Below are 26,551 nucleotides of genomic sequence, written 5' to 3'. Positions count from 1 at the left end.
ATTGGCTTGCTTGTTAGGAATTCATCTGCCTTACTGGGTTGCAGGATTGCACAGCATCATTCTAAAAAGTAGCAGCTAAAACTCTAAAAATGTTGAAACTATAAATAGATACATGTGGGTAATAAAGGAAGAAAGTTATAAAGATATAAAAATAGGATGTTAAAGCATTAAAAGTCTTCTGTTTTACTTTTTACTGTTATTGTTGGTGTTACTACTAAACTCTTTGCAGTGTTTGCTGCAGGAGCATCAAATCTGCTTACCTGCCAAAAAAACCCTGCATTTATGAGACACAGTTGTACTGCATCACACTGAACTTCTGCAACTTATACCTGCACAAATTAAACCAGGAATAATTTCCTCTGGTAGGCAAGAATAAAGGACAAGATAAAGCAGAATGCAGCAGTGTTGATGTCCTTAAATTTCTTCTTTTTCCCCTAGTTTTCAACGTCTTTGCAAGGATTGATGCAGGAGCATCAAATCTGCTTACCTGCCAAAAAAAATCCTGCATTCCTGTGTCACAGAGTTGTACTGCATCACTCTAAAGAAGTATTTTTGCAACTTAAACTGTACAAAACAAACCAGGGGTGATTCCTTCTGGTAAGAACAGAATAAAGGACAAGATAACAGAATGCAGCAGTGTTAAAGACCTTAAATTTCTTCTTTTCCCCTGAGTTTTCAAAGTCTTTGCAAGGTTTGATGCAGGAGCATCAAATCTGCTTGCATGCAGAAATGTAGTGCAAAGCCCTGCACTCACTCACTGCAGAAAGTAGTTAAATGTTCATCTTTGTGACTCAAAACTAAACACTCAAAACAATCTTATGAGGAATTATTATGCACACAACTGCTGTGTTAGAAGTGTAAAATTGTCACTCTTCCCCCGTATTTATAAAAACTCATTGCAGTGTTTGATGCAGGAGCATAAAAATCTGTGCTCCTGTGTGTTAGGACTTACTGCATCCCTCCAAAAAAATATAATAGCCTCCATCTTTTATAACAATCAAACTAAGATTGATTCCCATATAAAGGAAATAAAAGCAAGCTGAAATAGAATGATGCTGTGTAAGATGCCTTAAATTTCTACTTTTACTTCTCTCTATTGCCAAAAACTCCTGTATACCAGGATTGTATTGCATCAATCTACCAAAGCAAATTTGCAACTTTGCGACTAAAACTTTTACAACAGCTTAGCCAAGACTTATTTTATCAAGGTTGATGCATCAAGTCCCCTAAATTATTCTTTCTTTCAAGATCTTTGCAGTTTTTGCTGCAGACGCCTTGCTTGCCAGAATAAAATCTGCACTGCTGAGCTGCAGAATTGTACTGCACGATGTGGAGTAGTTTAAACTGCATCTTTACCACTGAAAACTCTTCAAAAAAATTAAATTATGATTAATTTTGAGTTAGGAACATCAGATTAAACAGTTTAGAGGAGGGGTCCGACATGAAGTTAGGGGAAAAGACAGTCAGTTCTGTCCTGTGGGGTTTTCCTGCAGGACAGCCTGTGTTGTTGTGTGGATTATATTTCAGCACCATGGACAGCACCACTCTCTCTCTCTCCCTCTTTTTCTCAGGGACCAACTCCAGTGGGATGCTAAACTTTTCAGCCCTCTGTCATCTCAAACTTTTATCCATTAGGGTGACTTTTTTTGGCTCCACTTTGCTTGTGCGCTCCTTTTTACTTCAGCTTCATCGGCTTCCGTATCTTATCGGCAAACTGCTGAATATTTTATACTTGGACAGCCACAAGTCTGTAACTGTGGTTAAGTGCCTTTTTGTTCCCTTTGAGTCGCATGAGGCAAGTTTATCGATTTTAAAAATGTACCTGAGGGTTGCTTTATTCACTGAAGACAATTTAGAGTTAATTTTTGGCAGCGTGCTTCCAGATTTATCCCATGTCCTGCTGAGTTATTACAGCTTAAGGTGTAAAAATGTTACATTTAAGAGAGAAAAACCAGAGCTCTGACCTTTATAAGTTTTGGTTAAATTAGTTTATGCTTTCTAGTTGAAATTCAGGAGAAGGTCCGCAGTTTTAAGCTTTAAAAGGGGGGGAGGTAGGAGCATCTCTTAAAGGGCCAGCACAACACTTTTATCACTGACAGCAGTGCGAGCGCAAGGGGAAAAAACAGCAGAGAGAAGAGGGGGGAAAGGATGAGAAGGGAGGTAAGGAGAGGGGGAGAGAAGCTACACAAGGTGAGCACTGGGTGTAAGATGGAGGAAGGGAAAAACAGCAAAAGATGTGAAGCAAGGAAAAAAGGAAAAGTGAGTGAGAAAACTGGAGGAAAGAGAGAAGCTGAAAGGAGAAACAATCTCCTCCACCACCTCTCTTTTTTTCTCTCTCTCTCTCCTGCAGCATTTCCTGCCTCGGCCACCATGTCCTGCGCCACCCTGCTACTACTGCACTCACACAGGGGAGAGAGAGAGAGGAGGGGGGGTCACATATACACCTGGCTGCAAAAAATATTTAGTAAAATAATCATTATGAAGCAGATCATTTCTGCTGTGGACTGATGGGTAAAAGAGAGAGTAAGAGGGGATGAGAGGAGAAAATGTGCACACAACTCGTGCACGAATCCTGCACTGACGCTAATATATATTAGCAGAAACACTGCAGCAAGAAGGGGGAGGGAGTGCAGGATTATGGGATGCATTGACTGTGAGGTACCAGCAGCAGTAACCGGGGGGAGGGGAGGAGCGTGCACACTAGAGAGAGAGAAGGAGAGAGAGGGAGGAATTTGGAGGAGTGCTGACTATGCGGAACAGAGCGAGCAGTTGGCGGAAAAAAGGCAGAAAAATTTACCAATCACAGAGAGAGGCAGAGGAGATGGAGGAGAGGTGGAAAGAGGAAGATGGGGAAGGCAGGGGGGGTGGAGGAGAAAAGGGAAAGGGGTGACAGAAGAAGGCTCAGGATCGCACCTGAATGGCTGTGAAGGTATAGGAGAGGAGAGAAGGGGGGTAAAAATGATGTCCATTACCAAAGGGAGTGCAGAGAAGGAGAGAGGAGGGAAGGAGGGGGAAAGAAGAGATAGCACAAATTACGTATGTGTTTCTGGTGTGGAGCCATTTTTTTTCCCACCCGCTACCTCATCAAAGGATGTTGCCACAAGGCTTCACGCTGTTCCATCCATACCACCTCCCTCCTTTCCTCATTCCTCTCCCCCTCACCTCCTCTCTCTTTCTCTCTCTCCCCAGTGTTAAGGAGACCCCAACAGGAGAAACCATGTCACTGCAACACGGTGCAAAAAGCACTGCGGTCACCTCCCCCTTTTAGTGCGGTGTCACAACACTCACTACTCCCCCCTTTCCCTCCCTCCTTTACAAAAATCATCATTGCACCTCATCATGTGCAACTCCACGAGAGGTAGCCAGATAAGGAAGGAGTGTGAGCATAGTGGTGAGGAGTGGGTGGCGTTTAAATTTGAAGAATGAAAATGGTAAAAATATCATGAATGGATGATAAAAAAGGGAAAAGTCTGGAGAAAATACAGAGTAGTTCTGAGCAGAGAAAAACACAAGGCACTTCTCTTCATAATAAGGCTCAAATCCCAAAACAGGCATTAAAGAGCCAATCAATTAAGAAAGCAGAAAACTACGAGGGGCCAGCTTCTTTACTCAGCAACACCAGCAGTGAGATCTCCAGGGGCGGACCAATCCACACACACTGCAGCAAAGACATACACCCAAAGGGGGGCTTGTGCATATTGGTCAACCCCTAATCCCTCCGACTCGAGATGCTGCTGTTTTTTCTCGCCAGCCATGAGCCCCTCCAGTCTACTTTCCTCTCCATCAGAGAAGAAGAAGAATCACTCCTCGCTCCTGGTTGGCTCCTTTTAGCAGGCAGAGGGGATGATTAATACATAAGGCCATTTTCAGGAATAGAAGAGCAGAAATGAAGCTCAGAAGAGGAGGATAGAAAAGATTTTTTTAGGCTAGATATGCCCCACAGGGGTGAGGTTTTACAGGTGATGGAAGAAGAAGGGGTGATTGCTGCAGGAGAGGTCAGAAAAATCCTGGGAAAAAACGCAGGAAGGAAAGAGTGAGAGGATACAGTGTCATGTCAGGGAAAGGGCTCTATTTTTGGACCTGGATCAAAATCTGAGCACTCAGGGTTCAGCTTTTAAAATCTTTTGGAATCTACATCCCCTTCCCACTCACTGTCATGTCATTTAAACCTAATTAACAACATCCTGCATGATTAGGAACATTATAATCCAACGTGACATGATAGGAGCCAGAGGGCCAGATAGCCAGGAATTAGATGCAACGGTGGAAAAAGTCAAGAGGAGGGCTCTTTAAGGAAATAAGCTGGGTTTAAATCGGAGTAAATAAAAAGAAATATATGAAGGAAAAAAGGGGTGGAGGACAGACAATGAAAGGGCTACTACGCTGACCTCTGGTGAGTGAAATTGGCAGGAATTGGAGGTAACAGAGGGGTCACAAGGTCACTGATAAGGCTCTTTATGCAAGCTCAAGGCAGACACACTGTATGTTTTATTTTACTCTGTTTCCTCATGTAAGGCAGGCAGATTTTAACTGCTTCCTTGAGATATTGGATCTCATTATTGTGGGTAAAAATGCTTTTCCCGTGTTCATTTTATAGATCTTGAGGAAATTTCATATACTTCTGATCACAGCAGAACACTTTTTATCCTGAGACAGTGAGACAGTTTACTCTAATAACCAGAAATGACTCACTATCATGGAAGAACAGTCAAATAAAAGCAGTTGGAAGATCTGGTGGTGAAAATGTAAAGATTCAACATGTATCAGTACACGTCTGCTCACTGATTTAGGTTTTTAAAAGCAAGATCAGGAGATGAATCAATGAAAGGATGAAGTTTTCAGCAGGAAAGAGAGAGTATCACCACCAAGGAGAGAGGAAAGGGTCAGGGCAGAAAAGAAAACGCACAGGACACGGCAGATGCGTAATCAAATCACGGCCCTCAAAATAGATTTATTCCCCCGGTTGCTTAAACAGCAGCGCCCTCTTTTTCTAACCCCATCACAACTTTCACATCCCTCTGACAGCATGCCACTGTCTGTCTCTGGAGGGGAGGTTTTTTTTTTATTTGCTAAAATCGAAGGGGTGTTTTCTGGGTTACCCTCAATCTAAAAATAGCATCAGCTGTAGATTTATAATGCAGGATTTGAGGAGGAGGTGGTGTAGGAGGGTGCAAATAGAGGAAGAGAAGAAGAACATGCTGGAGTCAAAGCGAGGCATGGAAGTGATGGTAGAAGAAGAAAGGGAGGATGGGGTTATGAAACTGAAGTATGTGATGCAGGGAGAGGCAGACAGAGATATAAGACAAGGTGAAGAAGAAGCACGTCTAGACTGATCTTTAACTGGCCCCAAAGACTTTCTGGAAGAGATCTCAGTGACACGATGTCCTTCCTGTTGTTACGCTCCACTACATCCCAACCCCTCCACCACCACCACCACCCCCCATTTCCATCTCTTCCTCACACCTTCTCCTCCTCTCCCTCATGTGTTTGTGTGTCAGCCTTCCTTTCTTTATCAAACCTCCATTTTTTTTTCCAAGGCCTTGACACTTACCCACTGCTGCATGCACAGAGACAAAAACACACAAATGGTGGTACATGCAAGTGCAACAAAAGCACAAAATAAGCACACATGGATGCTCATGCAGCAGACAGATACAAAATGATGCTGAGAGGAGTGCACAAACATTCACACAAACATATTCCCCTCAGAGGCATGGAGCTGCTCTGATCTAGTGGTGTAGATGGGGAAACACCCACCATTTATGCAATGAAATGTTAGGATTTATTATTTTTTAGGCTAGATAGATTAGATAGATATGGCTGCGTAAAGTACACTTCATTTGGATTTTTTAAGGGAATAAAATAAAGGTAAAACACAATGAGTAGGTTTAGCAATCCAAAATGAACATTTTTAACATATTTATCTTCTTCAAATGTCGATCAAAGCATTAGCAGGCTAGAAGAAGACAATAAATCGCCGCTAATGTAGATTTAACGATACTTGTTGAATGCAGACTAGACGCCGAATTTTTCCTATCTTCCGTGTCGAGCTGCCCAATGAAGAAATGTTCAGTTAATAGACGGAAAAACGCAGAATAAAGCCACCAAAAATCAAATACAGACATATACACAGAGACACGGTTCATACTCACTTGGTTCAGGTTCGTTTGGAGCGCGTGCAGCGACACGCACATCAAAGCTTTACCGATCAATCAAAATGTAGTTTTTCTTTCTTTAGCTCGCTCTTTTCTTAAGATTTCACAGAGTATCCAGTTTCTCGCAGGCATTCAGGTGAGCTATTTTTCCCCAAAAGACGATTATTTTAAATCAAAACAGGATTGCGCGCGACTGTTGCTTAAAAAACAGATCTCGTTATTGCCGGTTGTTACTTATAGCTTATGGTCATGCTGATGATGGCAAAGGGATGAGTCTTTCGGATGAAATGAAGCAGAAGTCCCCCTGAAAACTGGCTGTTTTTTCTTTATCTTTGCTATTTCCCTCGGTTTCAGAGCCCCTCTCCCACCTCTTTGTTATTGCCAAAAAATAATTGCCAGCCTTTGTTACAGTGTCTCTACGCTTCCAGGCACAGGGTGTAGCTACCATTCAGCTTCTTCCTCTGTCTCCCCCTCTTTTATTTCCAAAATGTTTCAATGGAGATGCCTCCCTTCTCTCTCTCTCTCTCTCTCTCTCTGTGCCTTTTTTCCCTCTCTGAGCCTCTCTCTGTTCCTTTGGAGGAGCGTCACCTTCTGCACTATTTTTTTCTCCCTCAGACGATACATGTGGGCGGATTAGAGAAGAAGACAGAGGGGTGGGAGGACCCCGGTGAATACAGAGGCTAATTTCTCACTGAACTTCACAATTGCATGTGCTGAAAAAATACACACAAACATACGTCTGTCTGAGGAATACAATATGCTGATTTAAAACGATATGTGTTTAATTTTCTCCCCCTCTTTTCCCCCCACATTGCCCACACATGCTCACTCTGCTGGACGGACGCACAAACACCATTTTGTCTACAGGTTCCCTGCCTTGGCTGACATCAGCAGTCATGTGGTACAGCAGAGGAGCAGGTGGGTGATATGACACAGAGTAGAGTAATATGTTGAATTACAATAATACTGATAACAAGAAGAAGAGGAAGAGGAGACACTGTTTTTGATTTGAGTTATCTCTGCAACAAGCTGCAGGAGCAGCAGTATCAGGTGATTCAGTTTTAAAAGATGATTCTTGTTTGGCTTTTTTGAGCATTGCAGGTCTTTTGTTTTGAGTCGTATTACTGCAGAAGTACAGCCATTAGCCATGTTGCTGATGCACTTGTCGCCAGGAAACTCATCACCTCATGAAAATTACAACAGCAGTAAAAGGCCAAAGGCTATCGCTTAGGCATTTCCCTCTGACCACAAAATGTTCTCATAAGAGACTGTGGGCAGAGAGAGGAGGAGTAAAGAAGGAAGATGGGTGTGTTTTTAAAGTGCAGTTGAAGTAAGTACAAAGAACATAATGATACAGCTTCATTTAAAGCTGCAAAATTATTTGTTACTGTGATAACAGCAACATCCCAACTGAAATTAACACAATATACTCTAGATAGACAAAAGTATTTGGCCACACCTCTTAATTTTTTAATTCAGGTGTTACAATTAGTCCCGTTGCCACCAGTGTATAAAATCAAGGAATTAGCCATGCAGTCCCCATTTGCAAACATTTGTAATACAAAATGGGTTGTTCTGAAGAGCTCAGTGACTTTAAGCATCATACTGTGATTGATGTCACCTTTGTAATAAGACTTTATAAAAATTTCATCCCAGCTGTATATTCCACAGTCAACTATAAGTGTTAATAGAAAATAGAAGCGTATAGGAACAACAGCAACTCAGCCATGAAACTAAAGACCATGTAAAATCACCGAGCAGGGTCAGCAACTGCTAAGGCGCATATGCATAAACGTTGCCAACGCAAATTTTATGACCGAAGAGTTCTGAACTTCCACTGGTATTAATGTGAGCACAAAAAATTGAGCGGCGGTAGCTTCATGGACTGTGTTTCCATAGCTGAGCAGCTGCATGCAAGCCTCACATCACCATGTCCAATGCCAAGTGTCAGATAGAGTGGTTTAAAGCACACCATCCAACACTTCTATGGAGTGACAGATCACTTCACAGAACCTGGAGTGATGTGCTTATCAGTCAGATAGGCTTGTCTGGTTTCGGCTGATGCCAGGGGAACTTCACCTGCCTGACTGCATTGTACCAACTGTGAAGTTTGGTAGAGGAGGGATAATAGTATGGGGCTGTGCCCCTTATCTCCGGTAAAGGCCAGTCGTAATGCTTCAGCATACAAAGACATTTTGGACAACGCTATGCTTCCAACTTTGTGGCAACAGTATAGGAAACAGCCCTTTCTATTTTAACATGAGCCAGTGCACAAAGCAAGGACTATAAAGACGTGGTTTAATGAGATTAGTGTGGAAGAACTTTACTAGCCACCAAGAGCCCTGACCTCAACCCCACTGAGCACCTTTGGGATAAACTGGAGCGAAGATTGCAAGTCAGGCCTTATCTCCAACATCAGTGCCAAACCTTTTAAATGTTCAATAGACTGAATGGACACAAATTCCAACAAAACTCTCCAACTTTGTGGAAGCATTTACAGCTGCAAAAAGGGGGCAATTCCATGTTAAAGTACATGTTTATGAATATAATGTCATTACAGTCCCTGTTGGAGTAATGGTCAGAAAGCCAAATACTTGTGCCTGTATAGTGTACATGTGCACTAATTAACCCAAAGCCATGCCCTTCTTTGCCCCCATAAATCAACCATTCAGACTGAAAGCACCAGGATGTATCTAGGGAACCCCCCTTCACTGGTGTTTTGTCCAAATAGTCCCACAATAGCTCAGGAAGCATGGAAGGAGAACTCCGGCACCTCAGAGCCATACTCCTTCATGCTAGCTCTCACAGCTCACCATACATAGACCATCTTTATCTTCCTCTACATGGCACTTACAGCCCAAAACAGCATCTTAAACAAACCCAGGTCTGTCTGCAGATAGCCTGCTGATGCTGATGTGTTTTCATAATATGATATATCACTGATGGTATTTTAAAGTGATATTTAATAGTGTTTCCGTAAATTCAAAAAGTCAGATTGAATACCTGGATATGTGTTGTGGACCTGCTGTTCTTTATTGCTGATTCTGCTGGAGCAGGCGCAGAAGGTGTTGGGGCACAGTGGCATGTTAATCTGGGCCTGGAGGAAAGAGTTTAGAAAGAAGACGGGGGAAGACGCCAGGGTGAGGTGTCCTTACCAAGGCTAGCTCTCATCCTGCTAATCCAGGCTCTGGAAATAATCAGAATTACCTAGACTTTTTAATACAAAAATTTTAAAACGTCACAATCTTTGCTGTTTTTCTCTCAGATCTTTGTAATCCAAAAGCAGTGAAGCTGCAAAAAAGTTTTCTAACCAGTAGCTGCTGTAAGTGAAGAAGCGTTTGTGTTTGAGTAGCTTGGACAAAACAGGAGTTTTCCTTTACTTTTAAATACCTTCACAGTTCTTGAGTTATATTTGAAAGCTTGTATTGTTTTCATCAGATGTGCTTCACTTCTCTTTTTGACAATTCAGCAGCATAGTTTGCAGTCTGCTCTATTTTTGTCATCTTCATAAGAAACCTGCAGACATGGCATTAACTTTGCCCACCTACTTCAGTAATAAGAGGCAAACATGATGCTGTAAATCAGAGGTGTCCAAACTTTTTTCACTGAGGGCCACATATAGAGAATAAGAGGGTGGTGGGGCCACTACCTTATACCTCACTTTGAGGATATGAAAGTGAAACCAATTTGATGAAGGCTGAAATGTTCTAAGTGATTGAGTATGCTTAAGTTGGTAGTTACTGGCTGAAAAGGCAGCCAATCATTTTTAGATATCAGGGGCCCTGGTCAGACGTAGCTACCACTGGCTCAGCCCCAGGAATGTTATTGGTACTGCTGTTAGCTGCCTTTAAGCCATCCAGGTGTTGTAAAATCAAAGTACTGTTATCATTTTGGTTGCCTATATTTTTCCCATTAACAGCTATAAATTCTTTTTGTCAGAATGTTTGTTTACCGAATTAGCATAGTAGCACTGTATTGCTGAAACTAAGAAGTGCAATTCAATCAAGCAGCAGCTTTATGTTCCAATGTGAGCCATATCACATTTTACTTTTAGAATTTGTGGTGGGTCAATGAAAAATTTACCAAGGGCCACATCCACATAGTTTGGACACCCCTGCAGTAAATGATGCCGAGAACAGAATCTGCAGTGTTTTATGAATAGAGTCTATTTAGATATGATACTGGCACAGATACCCAATAATAGTATCAGTTCATCCCTAAATTAAAGCTACTATGATGAGAAGTTTTAACAGACAGAATTAATGCTGATATCTCTTTAAGATATACAAAAACTAGCAAGATCATAAGCAACAACACTGATCATTCCTGTACAGTAATTTTTAATTACTGAAACAGAGCTGAGGTTCAGTGTCAGACAAAGCCTGGCAAAGTAGAAGTTCCAGGAGCTTTAAAATCAAGAAATCACCCAATATGTGTTGCCTTGGGCTTGTATTTTATTACTTTGGTGTTGAAATGTGTATCAATATGGTATGTCTACCGTACATTTGGCCAGTTGCTTACCTCAGTTACCATGTTTTTAGTCATGCCACAATATTGCAGGTTAGACCCCACAGCAATGAAATGTAGATTGTATGTTCCTCTGAACATTAGTTTTATTTATGAAACTACTCTGTCTGTAAAGCTGTCTATTCTTTACAGGCCAAGTATAGTTAATGTCTAATATTTAGGACCCCATACAAGACTTCATACCCCCATAATTGTGAGGTTTAGTGCTGTTTTCTGCACCCTCAGGAACTAATGCATAAGTCTATCCTTCAATCTCTGTTCATTTACAATCCCCCTAAAAACTCTGCAGCACTGATGATGGTCAAACAAGATTCATGCAGGTGTTGCACTCGAGAATTCTGAAATAAGTTGAAACCGAAGCCAGAGCTGTCACTGCAGAATCTGTAGAGCTCTTTCTACAGCATCTACAGCAGTCTGGGGGCCACATGCTACCCCCATCCTCAATTGGTCTGCAAGTCGATTTCAGATATCAGAAATTATGAACACGAAGAAACTATGACAAAATCTGACATAAGGAATGTAAAACTGAGTTGACAATAGAATGAAATATGTCAGCAAAGAAGTAAAACATTAAAAGGAGTCTGGCTGTAGACTGCAGCTCTCAGATGGCGCTCTTAAAGACCACTACCGTGAGACACCACCTCCATCGGAATGGAATTGGCATAATTTGCCACTACTTGTCAACGTACTTCCAGTTTTAGAAGTAGATAACACAAACAGTGGAGTGCTTTTGCCACAGTATCTTTTGCTTAAGCTACATAAGCTTTGGTAAACATTGTTAAAGCTGACTCGAGTTGAAGCTACTGTTATAAATATATGTAAACTATATAAATTTAAACATGTGCAGTGCTTAACAAATTTATTAGACCACCTGTCATATTTGTCTCAAAGACCATCCAGGATCATGAAGTGTTTTAATGCAGACTCTTTCATTTTCAGTGAGCTCTCCATGTTTTACCATTTTGAACAGGAATGAGGGATTTCAAACTGAATTCACCCAAATTTGAGCTGGCTCACTGGGCTTCTCTGAGAAGTCAGAAATTAATCAAGCATAACATTCAACCAGTAAAACTCATTTTTCTGTCCAGGAATGCAAGTAAATAACTATAATTTGACATATTAATCAAGAAAAATAATGTTTTTTTTTTGTAAATCAGTAAATTTGAAAATTCATGGATAACAATAATAATTATATTTTAGCACTAAAAATATGATTTCTGTTAAAGAGCTTCTACATATGGGTGTATTAACCATTGCAGAATCATAAAAAATGATTTTGGTAATTACCAATGTTGTTAATTTAGTGCAGCTGTGGCATAAACCTTACTTTGGGTAGGGTTAGGGTGGTCTAATAAATTTGTTAAGCAATGTATATTATATAACAGTAGGATGTGGAAATGAGTACAGAAAGAACTAAAAGACCAATCCACAAGTAAACAGGACATTAGGACCCCCCCCCCCCCCCAGTCAAACACACACACACACACACACACACAGACATACAGAAACCCTTTGTCGGGAACTAATAGGGGGTTTTGGGGAAGCATCTGGTACAGTCACTTTAAGTTGAGGTGCCAAGAGTTACATAAATTGAGTTGTTTATCCCAAAGTCCAGTTCCAGGAAGGGAAGAGTGAGCTTCCACAGAATCTTTCAATGGAATTTTTGACAGATGTTCATGTGATATTTTATCTGCACCATTAATATTCATTCATGTTCACTGGGCCAAGAAATCAAAGGCCGATTGTCCAGTCCAGAGATGTGTTTTTTCTGATGTAAAGCACTTGGGGACCTTTGTCCATGAAAAACTAAAGCTAATGTGGCTTAGTTACCTTGACCAACATTAGCTACAGCAAACAAAGCTAAAGTTGACATAGCTTCATTAGCTTAAGCTGCTGGTGTGTACCGTAGGCATATACACTATCTTCTAATGAAAACCCAAATTTAGTGTCTCATAAAATTAGAATATTGTTAAAAAGTTCAATATTGTAAACTTGTGGTGTCAGACTCTAGCTAAATTACTGAAATGCCTGCAAAAGTTTCCTGAGACTTTAAATGGTCTCTTAGTCTGGTTCAGTGGGCTGTACAGTCATGGGGAAGACTGCTGACTTAACAGATGTCCAGAAGACAGTCGTGGACATCCTACACAAGGCAGGTTAGCCACAAAAGGTCATTGCTAAAGAAGCTGGTTGTTCACAGAGTGCTGTATCCAAGCACTTTAATAGAAGGTTAAGTAGAAGAAAACTGGTAGAAAAGCACATGGATAACTGCAACTTTGAGAAGACTGTCATGCAAAACCCATTCAAGAATTTGGGGGAACTTCACAAGGAGTTGGCTGAGGCTGGAGTCAGTTCAGCAAGACCCACCACGCAAAGACATGTCAAGGATTTGGGCTACAACTGTCGCATTCCTCATGTCAAGCCACTCTTGAATCAGAGACAATGCCAGAAGTGTCTTAGCTATGGAGAACAAGAGCCATACTGTTGCTCAGTGGTCCAAAGTCCTCTTTCAGATAATAAAATAATAATAATGATTTTGTTTTTAGTAATATAGAAGAGATTGTAGCCAGTGAACAAAATATGTTGGAGCATCTCTTTTAAGGTAACAAAGCAACAGAACAACAGAAATACCCAAATCTGAAATCTCAATGCCAAAATCCCCAGTAGTACCTGATCATCACCTCTTACACCTTCTACAGACTGTGGGTTTTAGCAGCCTTATATGTTTCTGGCATGCTATACTGTGCGACATGAGTCTAATACAACATCAAGTTCAATGTGTGTAGACAAAACGATAGCAACTCCCACTAAACACAGTAAATCACAGGCTATGATGTACGCCGGTATGAAAGAAATCATTGTCATCAGTGTGCATCATCCATCTACGCTGCCAGTGCTGTGGTAAATGACAAAGCAAAGCAACACCAAAGTTGTTGTAATTGTAGCATTCATATGCTTAGAAAAACATCTAAAATCAAGATTTTCCTACTTGTTGGAATCCTACAAACTTCTGCTTTTTGGCATTGTCTCCATTCTAATGCTAACTAATGCTAACTTGTTTGTTTGTTGGTGCTAGTGTCATGTTTATCATTTTATTTCTTCCTGCATTCCTATTGGTTGGTTAGTTGACATAGGTCTTGGCAGTAGTCGCGCTGTAAGACGATCATCCTAAATTTCTGACACTGTCAGAATTTTATCCCAGGCTATCTTTGGTCGCAAGACCATGACAACGGCTGTGTGACGTAGGGCCATCAATTTAAAGCCACGACCGAAGATATCGCCACACTCGGTCTTCTTCTGTCTGGGACAACTCAAAATCACACAGAGTATACCAGGCTTTAGAGCACCATCATAACTCAAACTCAACACATCGTAATAATTTAATTTGTCAGTAGGCCATTTTTTTATTTATTGCATGCCACTTGACCAAACAGTAATCTACCAATTTGTGTTTTCACTATGGCTATAGGGATCTACCAAACTAATTAGTTTGATACAAAGACATTTTGGGGCTTTTTGAAGGGCTTGGACCTTGCCATTCACATATACAGAAACTTATTTATTTATTTAGATTTATTTTAACAGGAAAGCCTCACTAAGATTACAAATCTCATTTACAAGAGTGTCGGACCCACACAGACAGCTCTTACATGTATCACCTAGTGCAATCGGAAGAACATTTTTAAGTTAATTCTTTGAGTGGGAGGCCATTGCCAATTTTCCTAAGATGTTACACACTAAGATGTATCCACTTTTTGTCTCTGTATGTTTGGTCAGCTGAAGTCCTTGGACATGTGCCTTTGTACTGGACAATTGGCCTTTGATTTCTTGGCCCAGTGAACATGAATGAATATTAATGGTGCAGATAAAATATCACATAAACATCTGACAAACATTCCATTGACATATTCTTTGGAGGCTCACTCTTCCCTTCCTGGAACTGGACTTTGGGACGAAACAACTCCATTGATATAACTCTTGGCACATCAACTTGAAGTGACTGTACCAGATGCTTCCCCAAAACCCCCTATTAGTTCCCGACAAAGGGTTTCTGTATGTCTCTGTGCATATGGGTCTGATGTCTTGTTTACTTGTGGATGAGTCTCCTCTGTGCTCATTTCCATATCCTATTGACGTATCAATATACATGTTAAAATTAATTCACACTATAAAATAGACAAGTGCATCTCGATAAATTAAAATATAGTGTAATAGTTCAGCTATTTAAGTAATTCAATTCAAAAAGTGAAACTCATACTCATTACACACTGTGAAATATTTAAAGTGTTATTTCTTTGATTTTGATGATTATGTCTTACAGTTAATGAAACTCAAAATTCAGTATATCAAAAAAAAAAAAGAATATTAAATATGACCAATCAAATAAGGATTTTTAATACAGAAATGTTGGCCGTCTGAAAACTATGTTTATTTATATACACTCAATACTTGGTTGGGGCTCCTTTAGCATGAATTATACTGCCTTCATATGGTGTGGCATGGAGGCGATCAGTCTGTGGCACTGCTGAGGTGTTATGAAGCCCAGGTTGCTCTGATAGTGGCCTTCAGCTCGTCTGCATTGTTGGGTCTGGTGTCACTCATCTTCCTCTTGACAATACCCCAGAGATTCTCTATGGGGTTCAGGTCAGGCCAGTTTGCTGGCAAATCAAGCACAGGAATATCATGGATTTAACATGCTTTTGGAACTTTTGGCAGTGTAGGAAGGTGCCAAGTCCTGTTGGAAAATGAAATCAGTATATCCATAAAGCTGGTCAGCAGAGGGAAGCATGATGTGATCTGGAATTTCCTGGTGAATGGATGCGTTGATTTTGGACTTCAGAAAACACAGTGGACCAACACCAGCAGATGACATGGCTCCCTAGATCATCACTGACTGTGGAGACTTTACACTAGAATTCAAGCACCCTGGATTCTGTGCCTCTCTGATCCTCCTCCAGACTCTGGAACACTGATTTCCAAATGAAACACAAAATTAACTTTCATCTTTCATCATGTTAAATCCATGATATTCCTGTGCTTGATTGGCCAGCAAACTGGCCTGACCTGAACCCCATAGAGAATCTCTGGGGTATTGTCAAGAGGAAGATGAGTGACACCAGACCCAACAATGCAGACGAGCTGAAGGCCACTATCAGAGCAACCTGGGCTTCATAACACCTCAGCAGTGCCACAGACTGATCGCCTCCATGCCACACCATATGAAGGCAGTATAATTCATGCTAAAGGAGCCCCAACCAAGCATTGAGTGTATATAAATAAACATAGTTTTCAGACGGCCAACATTTCTGTATTAAAAATCCTTATTTGATTGGTCATATTTAATATTCTTTTTTTTTTTTTTGATATACTGAATTTTGAGTTTCATTAACTGTAAGACATAATCATCAAAATCAAAGAAATAACACTTTAAATATTTCACAGTGTGTAATGAGTATGAGTTTCACTTTTTGAATTGAATTACTTAAATAGCTGAACTATTACACTATATTTTAATTTATCGAGATGCACTTGTCTATTTTATAGTGTGAATTAATTTTAACATGTATATTGATACGTCAATAGGATATGGAAATGAGCACAGAGGAGACTCATCCACAAGTAAACAAGACATCAGACCCATATGCACAGAGACATACAGAAACCCTTTGTCGGGAACTAATAGGGGGTTTTGGGGAAGCATCTGGTACAGTCACTTCAAGTTGATGTGCCAAGAGTTATATCAATGGAGTTGTTTCGTCCCAAAGTCCAGTTCCAGGAAGGGAAGAGTGAGCCTCCAAAGAATATGTCAATGGAATGTTTGTCAGATGTTTATGTGATATTTTATCTGCACCATTAATATTCATTCATGTTCACTGGGCCAAGAAATCAAAGGCCAATTGTCCAGTACAAAGGCACATGTCCAAGGACTTCAGCTGACCAAACATACAGAGACAAAAAGTGGATACATCTTAGTGTGTAACATCTTAGGAAAATTGGCAATGGCCTCCCACTCAAAGAATTAACTTAAAAATGTTCTTCCGATTGCACTAGGTGATACATGTAAGAGCTGTCTGTGTGGGTCCGACACTCTTGTAAATGAGATTTGTAATCTTAGTGAGGCTTTCCTGTTAAAATAAATCTAAATAAATAAATAAGTTTCTGTATATGTGAATGGCAAGGTCCAAGCCCTTCAAAAAGCCCCAAAATGTCTTTGTATCAAACTAATTAGTTTGGTAGATCCCTATAGCCATAGTGAAAACACAAATTGGTAGATTACTGTTTGGTCAAGTGGCATGCAATAAATAAAATGGCCTACTGACAAATTAAATTATTACGATGTGTTGAGTTTGAGTTATGATGGTGCTCTAAAGCCTGGTATACTCTGTGTGATTTTGAGTTGTCCCAGACAGAAGAAGACCGAGTGTGGCGATATCTTCGGTCGTGGCTTTAAATTGATGGCCCTACGTCACACAGCCGTTGTCATGGTCTTGCGACCAAAGATAGCCTGGGATAAAATTCTGACAGTGTCAGAAATTTAGGATGATCGTCTTACAGCGCGACTACTGCCAAGACCTATGTCAACTAACCAACCAATAGGAATGCAGGAAGAAATAAAATGATAAACATGACACTAGCACCAACAAACAAACAAGTTAGCATTAGTTAGCATTAGAATGGAGACAATGCCAAAAAGCAGAAGTTTGTAGGATTCCAACAAGTAGGAAAATCTTGATTTTAGATGTTTTTCTAAGCATATGAATGCTACAGTTACAACAACTTTGGTGTTGCTTTGCTTTGTCATTTACCACAGCACTGGCAGCGTAGATGGATGATGCACACTGATGACAATGATTTCTTTCATACCGGCGTACATCATAGCCTGTGATTTACTGTGTTTGGTGGGAGTTGCTATCGTTTTGTCTACACACATTGAACTTGATGTTGTATTAGACTCATGTCGCACAGTATAGCATGCCAGAAACATATAAGGCTGCTAAAACCCACAGTCTGTAGAAGGTGTAAGAGGTGATGATCAGGTACTACTGGGGATTTTGGCATTGAGATTTCAGATTTGGGTATTTCTGTTGTTCTGTTGCTTTGTTACCTTAAAAGAGATGCTCCAACATATTTTGTTCACTGGCTACAATCTCTTCTATATTACTAAAAACAAAATTATTCATGCTAAAGGAGCCCCAACCAAGCATTGAGTGTATATAAATAAACATAGTTTTCAGACGGCCAACATTTCTGTATTAAAAATCCTTATTTGATTGGTCATATTTAATATTCTTTTTTTTTTTTTTGATATACTGAATTTTGAGTTTCATTAACTGTAAGACATAATCATCAAAATCAAAGAAATAACACTTTAAATATTTCACAGTGTGTAATGAGTATGAGTTTCACTTTTTGAATTGAATTACTTAAATAGCTGAACTATTACACTATATTTTAATTTATCGAGATGCACTTGTCTATTTTATAGTGTGAATTAATTTTAACATGTATATTGATACGTCAATAGGATATGGAAATGAGCACAGAGGAGACTCATCCACAAGTAAACAAGACATCAGACCCATATGCACAGAGACATACAGAAACCCTTTGTCGGGAACTAATAGGGGGTTTTGGGGAAGCATCTGGTACAGTCACTTCAAGTTGATGTGCCAAGAGTTATATCAATGGAGTTGTTTCGTCCCAAAGTCCAGTTCCAGGAAGGGAAGAGTGAGCCTCCAAAGAATATGTCAATGGAATGTTTGTCAGATGTTTATGTGATATTTTATCTGCACCATTAATATTCATTCATGTTCACTGGGCCAAGAAATCAAAGGCCAATTGTCCAGTACAAAGGCACATGTCCAAGGACTTCAGCTGACCAAACATACAGAGACAAAAAGTGGATACATCTTAGTGTGTAACATCTTAGGAAAATTGGCAATGGCCTCCCACTCAAAGAATTAACTTAAAAATGCTCTTCCGATTGCACTAGGTGATACACGTAAGAGCTGTCTGTGTGGGTCCGACACTCTTGTAAATGAGATTTGTAATCTTAGTGAGGCTTTCCTGTTAAAATAAATCTAAATAAATAAATAAGTTTCTGTATATGTGAATGGCAAATTCCAAGCCCTTCAAAAAGCCCCAAAATGTCTTTGTATCAAACTAATTAGTTTGGTAGATCCCTATAGCCATAGTGAAAACACAAATTGGTAGATTACTGTTTGGTCAAGTGGCATGCAATAAATAAAAAAATGGCCTACTGACAAATTAAATTATTACGATGTGTTGAGTTTGAGTTATGATGGTGCTCTAAAGCCTGGTATACTCTGTGTGATTTTGAGTTGTCCCAGACAGAAGAAGACCGAGTGTGGCGATATCTTCGGTCGTGGCTTTAAATTGATGGCCCTACGTCACACAGCCGTTGTCATGGTCTTGCGACCAAAGATAGCCTGGGATAAAATTCTGACAGTGTCAGAAATTTAGGATGATCGTCTTACAGCGCGACTACTGCCAAGACCTATGTCAACTAACCAACCAATAGGAATGCAGGAAGAAATAAAATGATAAACATGACACTAGCACCAACAAACAAACAAGTTAGCATTAGTTAGCATTAGAATGGAGACAATGCCAAAAAGCAGAAGTTTGTAGGATTCCAACAAGTAGGAAAATCTTGATTTTAGATGTTTTTCTAAGCATATGAATGCTACAGTTACAACAACTTTGGTGTTGCTTTGCTTTGTCATTTACCACAGCACTGGCAGCGTAGATGGATGATGCACACTGATGACAATGATTTCTTTCATACCGGCCTACATCATAGCCTGTGATTTACTGTGTTTAGTGGGAGTTGCTATCGTTTTGTCTACACACATTGAACTTGATGTTGTATTAGACTCATGTCGCACAGTATAGCATGCCAGAAACATATAAGGCTGCTAAAACCCACAGTCTGTAGAAGGTGTAAGAGGTGATGATCAGGTACTACTGGGGATTTTGGCATTGAGATTTCAGATTTGGGTATTTCTGTTGTTCTGTTGCTTTGTTACCTTAAAAGAGATGCTCCAACATATTTTGTTCACTGGCTACAATCTCTTCTATATTACTAAAAACACCCCTGCCTGCATGAATATCATCCATGTTCACTATATTAGTTACTGTCTTTATTTAGCATACGAGTATTTTCTGCTTTTCCTAATTTTAAAATAATAACACACAAAAATGGTTCTTCCGTTATCACAATCACCCAATGAACGCAGATAAAGCAGCACAGATAAAATAACCCATGAACATTTGACAAACGTTACACTTACGTAAGTATTCTTTAGAAGACCACTGGAACTGAACTTTTAAACTTGACAGATCACCGTGACCTGGCTTTACTACATATTTACCAAAATCCCTTGATGTTTGATGAGTGCGTTTGTGTTTGTCCAGACCTTATTTCCACCCTGCAGCAGCTTGATGTGCATTTTGTAATTAATATGCAGCATTACATATACTTTATATGGACAAAAGTATTCGGCCATACCTGTTAATTATTAAATGCATATCCATGTACATTAAAGTACATGGATATGAATATAACGTCATTCTAGTCCCTGTTAGAGTAATGGTCAGATGGCCACATACTTATAGTGTGTATATGTTACTAAATATATGATTATTATATGGTTCTATAGATATATGCCTAAAATATACCCCACATTCAAACAACTGTAAAATAAGGAAAAACAATGAGGGTATGTCAGTGTCATAGGTTTAGAAGTCATTAACAAAATTATCAGAAAGGTTTAATTTTTTACCTAATTATGACAAAATATAAGTCTCATATGGTCAAAATAACTTGTAAATCTATTAAATAAACATAGGTGTCAGTCTCTAATAATTTAAGTCTATACCTGTATGTGGTGCTGAGGGAAAAGCTAAGAGATTGTGTTAATGATTATCAAAACTGTGGGTGTCATTTACAGCTTTGTTTGGTTGAACTTTAAACAATGCATACATTTTACAGCTTCCCTGTTTCCATCTGTGTGATTCTCTTATCAAACACGTGCTGCAATTCTCGAAATCCTCAGGGGCCATAGTAATGATTGACTGACATTTCTAAGTATATGTAGATAATTATATTTATAGGTATAGTATCAATATTTATCAGTGATTAATTCTAGTTGTTGAGCACTAATAGAGCATAATGGGGTCGAAGTTCCACTTTAACACAACAAGATGGTATGATGCCTTAGAGTCATAATGATTGCTCTAAGTCAGCATGAGGTTGCAAAAATATAGCTACCACATAATCAACTTCATTGTATTTAGAAGGACTCAATAAAAACCATAACAAAATATGACTTGTTGAGAGTGATAACGAAATTATCCAAAGACTGAGATGAGAAGAAGAAAGACGGTCTACGTTGAGCTGTTTGCTTATTCTTGGCCAAGGAGAAACAGAGATTGTGAAGTTGAGGCCAGATTTCTAAAAAGACCAAAATAATTCAGCCTTTTATGCCTTTAGGGCAACTTTAACCTTAATCACAACTCCAAATATGATTACACAGACTCCATTGTTTGATGTCCAGTGTTAAGACGTCCTGGAGTCAGATTGTCTCTATGAAAGGTTCACAGAGACACAAGCTATGAAGAAACAACCTTGATTGAACAAAGAGCCTCTTATCTAACCCAAACTAGTAAGTTTAGACTGTCAGCCCAGGGAGAGTGGAGAGACTCCTAGAGTCCCCACTCTTGACTGTACAGCATGACCTGGGGCTTTGACCATCCACAGAATATCTGTGGAGACAGAAATATTAGCACTACTCATCTCCAATTCTCCACTCTTTACCACATCAAGCGTGGACTTTGTTCAATAAAAACTACCTCATACAGTATATTAGCTAAATAGTAAACCAGTGTTCTAGCTTCGAGGATACATTTAGCATGAGTGAGCGAAGCTAATATTGGCCCTTTTGGTTTACTGTGAGTTGCTTGCAAAGGATTCCGGGATTGCTTGCAGCACAAACCAGGAAGGGTACTTTTAACTGCTTTTCTCCCTTCTGAAATTCATCCATGAAACCAAAACAATGGTTTACTTTATGTAGCTTTTTAGTTCCCTTTTCTGCATCATAAAACTCATTAAAACAAAACTACCCAGACAATCAACCACAAGAGTATAAATCTGAGCTGAAGATTTGGTGTCCCACCTGTTAACATAGAGAAGGTGAGGATGATGGCTTATTGACCTATTGCAGACACAGGGCTGCATGATGTCACTCAGTACAGTGGATGGCAGAAGTACTGATGTTGACATTCAGTTTTTCGGTTAATAATTACATTAAAGGTGTTTTGAGAACCATAAAAGTAACAAATCAACATTATTAGCTTTCTCGGGAACTCTGTAAAATAAGCCGAGTCACCTAAAGGGTGCTCAGAGAGAAAGTTAAAGAAGCGTTTCCCTGTACACATATAGTGACCTTGAATCATACAAAAACCCCAAAGCTTATAGTTGTCCTTATAAACATCTCATTCTTTAGTTTTACAGTAAATTGTCAGAATACGCCAGAACATAAATACATGCCAAAACTTGTCAAATAAAATCGGATTAAACTTCCAGGTAGTGTTATAGTAAGGATTAAAATACCAAAAGTTAAAAGTCAAAAAACCTGACCTGCAAAACCCGATTACAAAATGTTTAATAAAGCCAAGTAAAGGGTCTGAATACAGGGGAAAACGCATGTCCTCAGTGAAAGTACCCTTACGTAGCTAATGTAGCTAAGGCTAAAGATTACAAGGCTACATTAGCTGCGTAAGCTATGTAGAAGATGTAGCTAAAGCTTACATAGCTACATTAGCTAAGTAGCTTCAAGGGATGTAACAGTTTTGTGGTATCACAATGACAGAAGTGTCTCAGTACCGTCGTGGACTAACGGTTTCAAACAACAGGTCTTCAGGGCGAGAAGTTTTGTTTTCTTGTAGAGCATAGCAAAAGAGTGCTGAAACTACCATTACCATCAGCTCTTGTGTTCCCATCATCCTTTGCGCTTCACTGGCTGGCTTGATCTGAATACCAGTAACATTTGGAGCCACTAGGCTAATCATCGCCCTGAAAAGTTTTGCAGAGATGCGAGGAGCAGAATTCAGGAAGGCCAAAAGACTCTAAAAGAAGTATTCACAATCCCACTTCCCAAAAAGAGTGCAAGGGCTCAACAGATCACAACATGTATCAGGTGAAAGTTTTAGAAGGTTAGTAAACATGCTGGAGGAAAAGTTTAAATATATTTTAACCCTGATGCACACCTACAGCATTTTTTGCTCATATTGTAATATTTAAAGTGCAGTTGTTTAATAAATACCAATGTCAATTTTCCCCAAGTTGTAATTTGTTGTTTTGTTTTTTTTAAATTCTGTAATAAATACTGTAGCATGGACTTGTTACCAAGGTATTATTGTGTTGTGAAATTTAGATACCATTACATCCCTAATAGCTACTTTATGTATGTAGCTAATGAAGCTATGTTAGCTTTAGCTACGTTCTTAAAGCTAAAGCTAATTAAGCCAAGTTAGCTACGTAAGCTATGCAGAAGATGTGGCTAAAGCTAACAGAGATTCTAGGAATGCAAAAGTAATGCTAATTTCGTGGCTTTGCCGTAACAGAAGCATCTAAATGCCGTCCTGGATATGTCAGTTTTACACGATAGGTCTTCAGGGCAAAAAGTGTTTTTTTTTTTTTGTTTTTTTTTTGTTTTTTTTTTTGTGGAGCAGAGTTAAAGGGAAGTGTTACATATTGTAATATTCAACATGCAACTGTTGTTTTATAAATGGCAATATCCCTCTTTTCCCCAAGTCTCCATTTGTTGTTTTGTTTTTGATAGAGCAATAGATACTGTACCACAGACTTGTTACCGATGTGTTATCTTACTATGACATTTTGAGATGTTACATCCCTAGCTACTTTAGCAAGCATAGCTAAAGCTAACATAGCTAGATTAGCCTTACGTAGCAGCATTAAATATGTAGTTAGAATAGCTACATTAGCTCTAGCTAAAGTTAACAAAGCTACAGTAAGCCACCGTTCACGTAACTACTTCTAAAACATTTCTATAAGTAATTTAATCCCATGTTAGACCTCTGACTTTTTATCTGTTTTATTTTTGAAATGTTGCTTGCCTGTAATGTGGTTATTTCATGAATGTAACTGCCAGATTTTGTTTATGAATAAAGTTGAAAAAAAAAAAAAATCTTCTATAACAATGTGCAGGCAAATTACATCCCTTCTGTTCTGACAGAGACGGGGTCTCACAGTGGCAGTCTGCAAAAGAGGGTGTTTCAGATATGGGGTCTGCAGCCAGACCCCTCTCAAAAATGCTCATCAGACATGTAATTAAAGTGGGGGTATGTTGCCTTTTTTCAAGGCTTCACACCATCTCTCTGATCCACATAGTAGCTTTACATGGTTTACAGCTCAAAAAACTCCTCATGTTTCTCACACTGGCGTCCTGAAAACCCCTTATTTCAACCTCCATCTGAAACGCTTCATTTTTGCTGTTGTCTCTTTAACTCCCCCGGCTCCACGGACCTGCTTTCCTCCAATTGGCCAATTTTCCCGAGGCTGGCTGGCGGCAGGACTCAATGTTTTGTGCCCTTGCCTCCAATGTGGCTAATGTTATTATTCTAGTAGTGGAAAACTTTGAATGAACTGGTCCAACTGAGTAAAATATGGCGAATTTTGATATAGGCTCGTATGTGTTAGACCTGGAGTCTGATCCTGATAGTTTGGAGAGAGAGGGGGGAAGAAAAGCAGCAGCAGCGAAGGATAGAGCAGGACGTATGTGTTTGGTAAGTGTTTAATTACTCTGTTGCTAAGTGGCTAATGGCTAAAAGGCCTTGTGGGGGCGGTCTGTTCCACTTTGCCGGCAGCACAGAAAAACCACGAACCAGTCAGGAGATCCTATTGTGATGACCTCATCAGTTTGGTCCATCGAAATCTCGGCGAGATTTTCTACGAACCGTTTTTATCAGTTCACACGCTAATTCCAAGATTACTGCCGCATATGTCTGTCTTGAAAATTTGCAGACGTGGAATATGGACACCTAACATTGTGACTTTATATTTATGTTTTAAAAATCGGAAAAGTATAATACCCCCACTTTAATGAAAAAGTCATGAGGCACCTGTGAGTTCTTATTCTTTTTTCATATGTGCTTCAGCTGACGGTTACTGACTGTAACACCAGCGTTTACTGGCTTTAGCCTATTTAGTGCCTCTGTTAAATGAGACATTGGAATATGCTGTACACTTCATAAAATGAGTTTATGGTGTCTAATACTGACATTAAAGCTTTCTAAGCTTTCCTTGCACTACCCAGACTACCACCGGGATATTGTGGACATGAGTGTTTACTCAGCACTGGTATCAAGTCCCTTATGCCATCTAGGCTTGGGTGGGACATTGTTAACATCATATGCAAAGGGTCAGCACTGCAGCCAATCAGCAGGGGGAGCTCTAAATATTCTGGTGTCACTCACAGGCTGTTGCTCAGTCCATCTTAAAATCAATCTTTGATATAGTTCAGCCTGCAGCAATGTGTTGGAACAACCAAAAAAGAGAAGACATTTTTATCTGTAGATCAACACAGCTACCATGGTTAAAAATGTATTAGCTCTAAATTAATTCAGAATTCAAAGTTCTGTGTCGTTCAACTTTAATCAGATTTTTGCAATGGTAAAATTATGTTAGTATCAGCAAATGATTAATTCAAAAAAGCACATTTAATCCCACATTCTGCAACAAGCATAAAGCAGATTTGGTCTCAGTGTCAGCAGGCGAGCACAGATAAGCAGGCAGTCATCTGCAGAAAAAAGCTGACAGTGTTTCTTCATCAACCCTCCATAAATACTGAATGTCCAACTTAGTGTGCTCTAAGAGCAGGCATTAGCCGACACAGACACATCCACGGCCAGGCTCTTGGCGGCAGCATCGTGCAGCTCATGCATAAGAAAGTAAAGGCAGACTGACTGTACGGTCACGAGAAGACTGGAGCAGAAAGAGCATCTCTGAGATGATAGAAACAGATGAACTCGACTGTTTATGCTGTGTTTCTGTAATGATGAGTATGTTTGTGATCAGTACTGTGGTGTAGACAGACAAGATCACTGGCCTTGAGGGTGTAAACACCGTGATTGACAATGAGAAACTGGCGGGTCAATAATCTGTATTGATGTTGTCCATCACTTACTGAAAACATTATCAGCTGACTGGGAGTGGTGAAAAATGTCCCCTCAGAGATGAAACTCTGAGTGATCTTCAGGTCTGTAACATATTTTATGTTTTTGTGGAAGCAGGCTGCTCTGGGATGTAAAAATGGTTTCAGTTTGAGAACTAAAACTAGAAGCACAAATCAAAGTTTGCAGAGCTGCAGACCACACAGGAAATGTCAATATTGACTCTAATCACCTTCGAGACAGAAACAATGTGCAGCAGTATGGCCGACTGTGAGCCAGCTTTTATTGGATTATGAACTCAGCGGCATGTTGGAGAAAGCAGTAATGCCTTGAATCCCATCGTGAGATTTGTTAATGAGTGGATGCAGCCCATGTTATTACCAGCACTGCAGCTACAAGATTCCTCCAAGCTGCTCTGCAAAGAGACTACAGAGAAGCTTCGGCTTTGTTATGATTCAGGGACTGTTTTCTGCAAGTCACTGCCAGTCACTAATGAGCTGTGGCAGAAGGATGATTGGTAAAACAGTTTAAAGACAGAAATAAAGTAGAATTCTGTATTACCTCAAAGCAAAGGCTTACTAAGGACTAACAGAACATTTCTGTGTACTTTTGAAAAACAAATCAACTCAACAGGATTTATTTTGGAGGGGTCTTCA

The 26,551-nt window shown here is 39.7% G+C and overlaps 1 protein-coding gene across 2 annotated transcripts in view; it reads right to left on the bottom strand.

Annotated features, from left to right (window-relative positions):
- The window catches only part of LOC121528234 (potassium voltage-gated channel subfamily C member 1-like), a 67,850-nt gene extending 61,159 nt beyond the window's left edge, over nucleotides 1-6,691 (bottom strand). Inside the window, exon 1 of one of the 2 annotated variants that reach the window (XM_041815560.1) lies at nucleotides 6,153-6,691. The gene's annotated coding sequence lies outside the window, so the exon portion shown is untranslated. The remainder of the gene's footprint in view (nucleotides 1-6,152) is intronic. The other variant, XM_041815561.1, reaches the window with a different exon arrangement.
- Between the last annotated feature and the right edge of the window lie 19,860 nt (nucleotides 6,692-26,551).

This window comes from Cheilinus undulatus, linkage group 20 (assembly GCF_018320785.1).
Source record: "Cheilinus undulatus linkage group 20, ASM1832078v1, whole genome shotgun sequence".
Lineage (NCBI taxonomy): Eukaryota > Metazoa > Chordata > Actinopteri > Labriformes > Labridae > Cheilinus > Cheilinus undulatus.
This window is presented reverse-complemented; position numbering and strand designations above follow the sequence as displayed.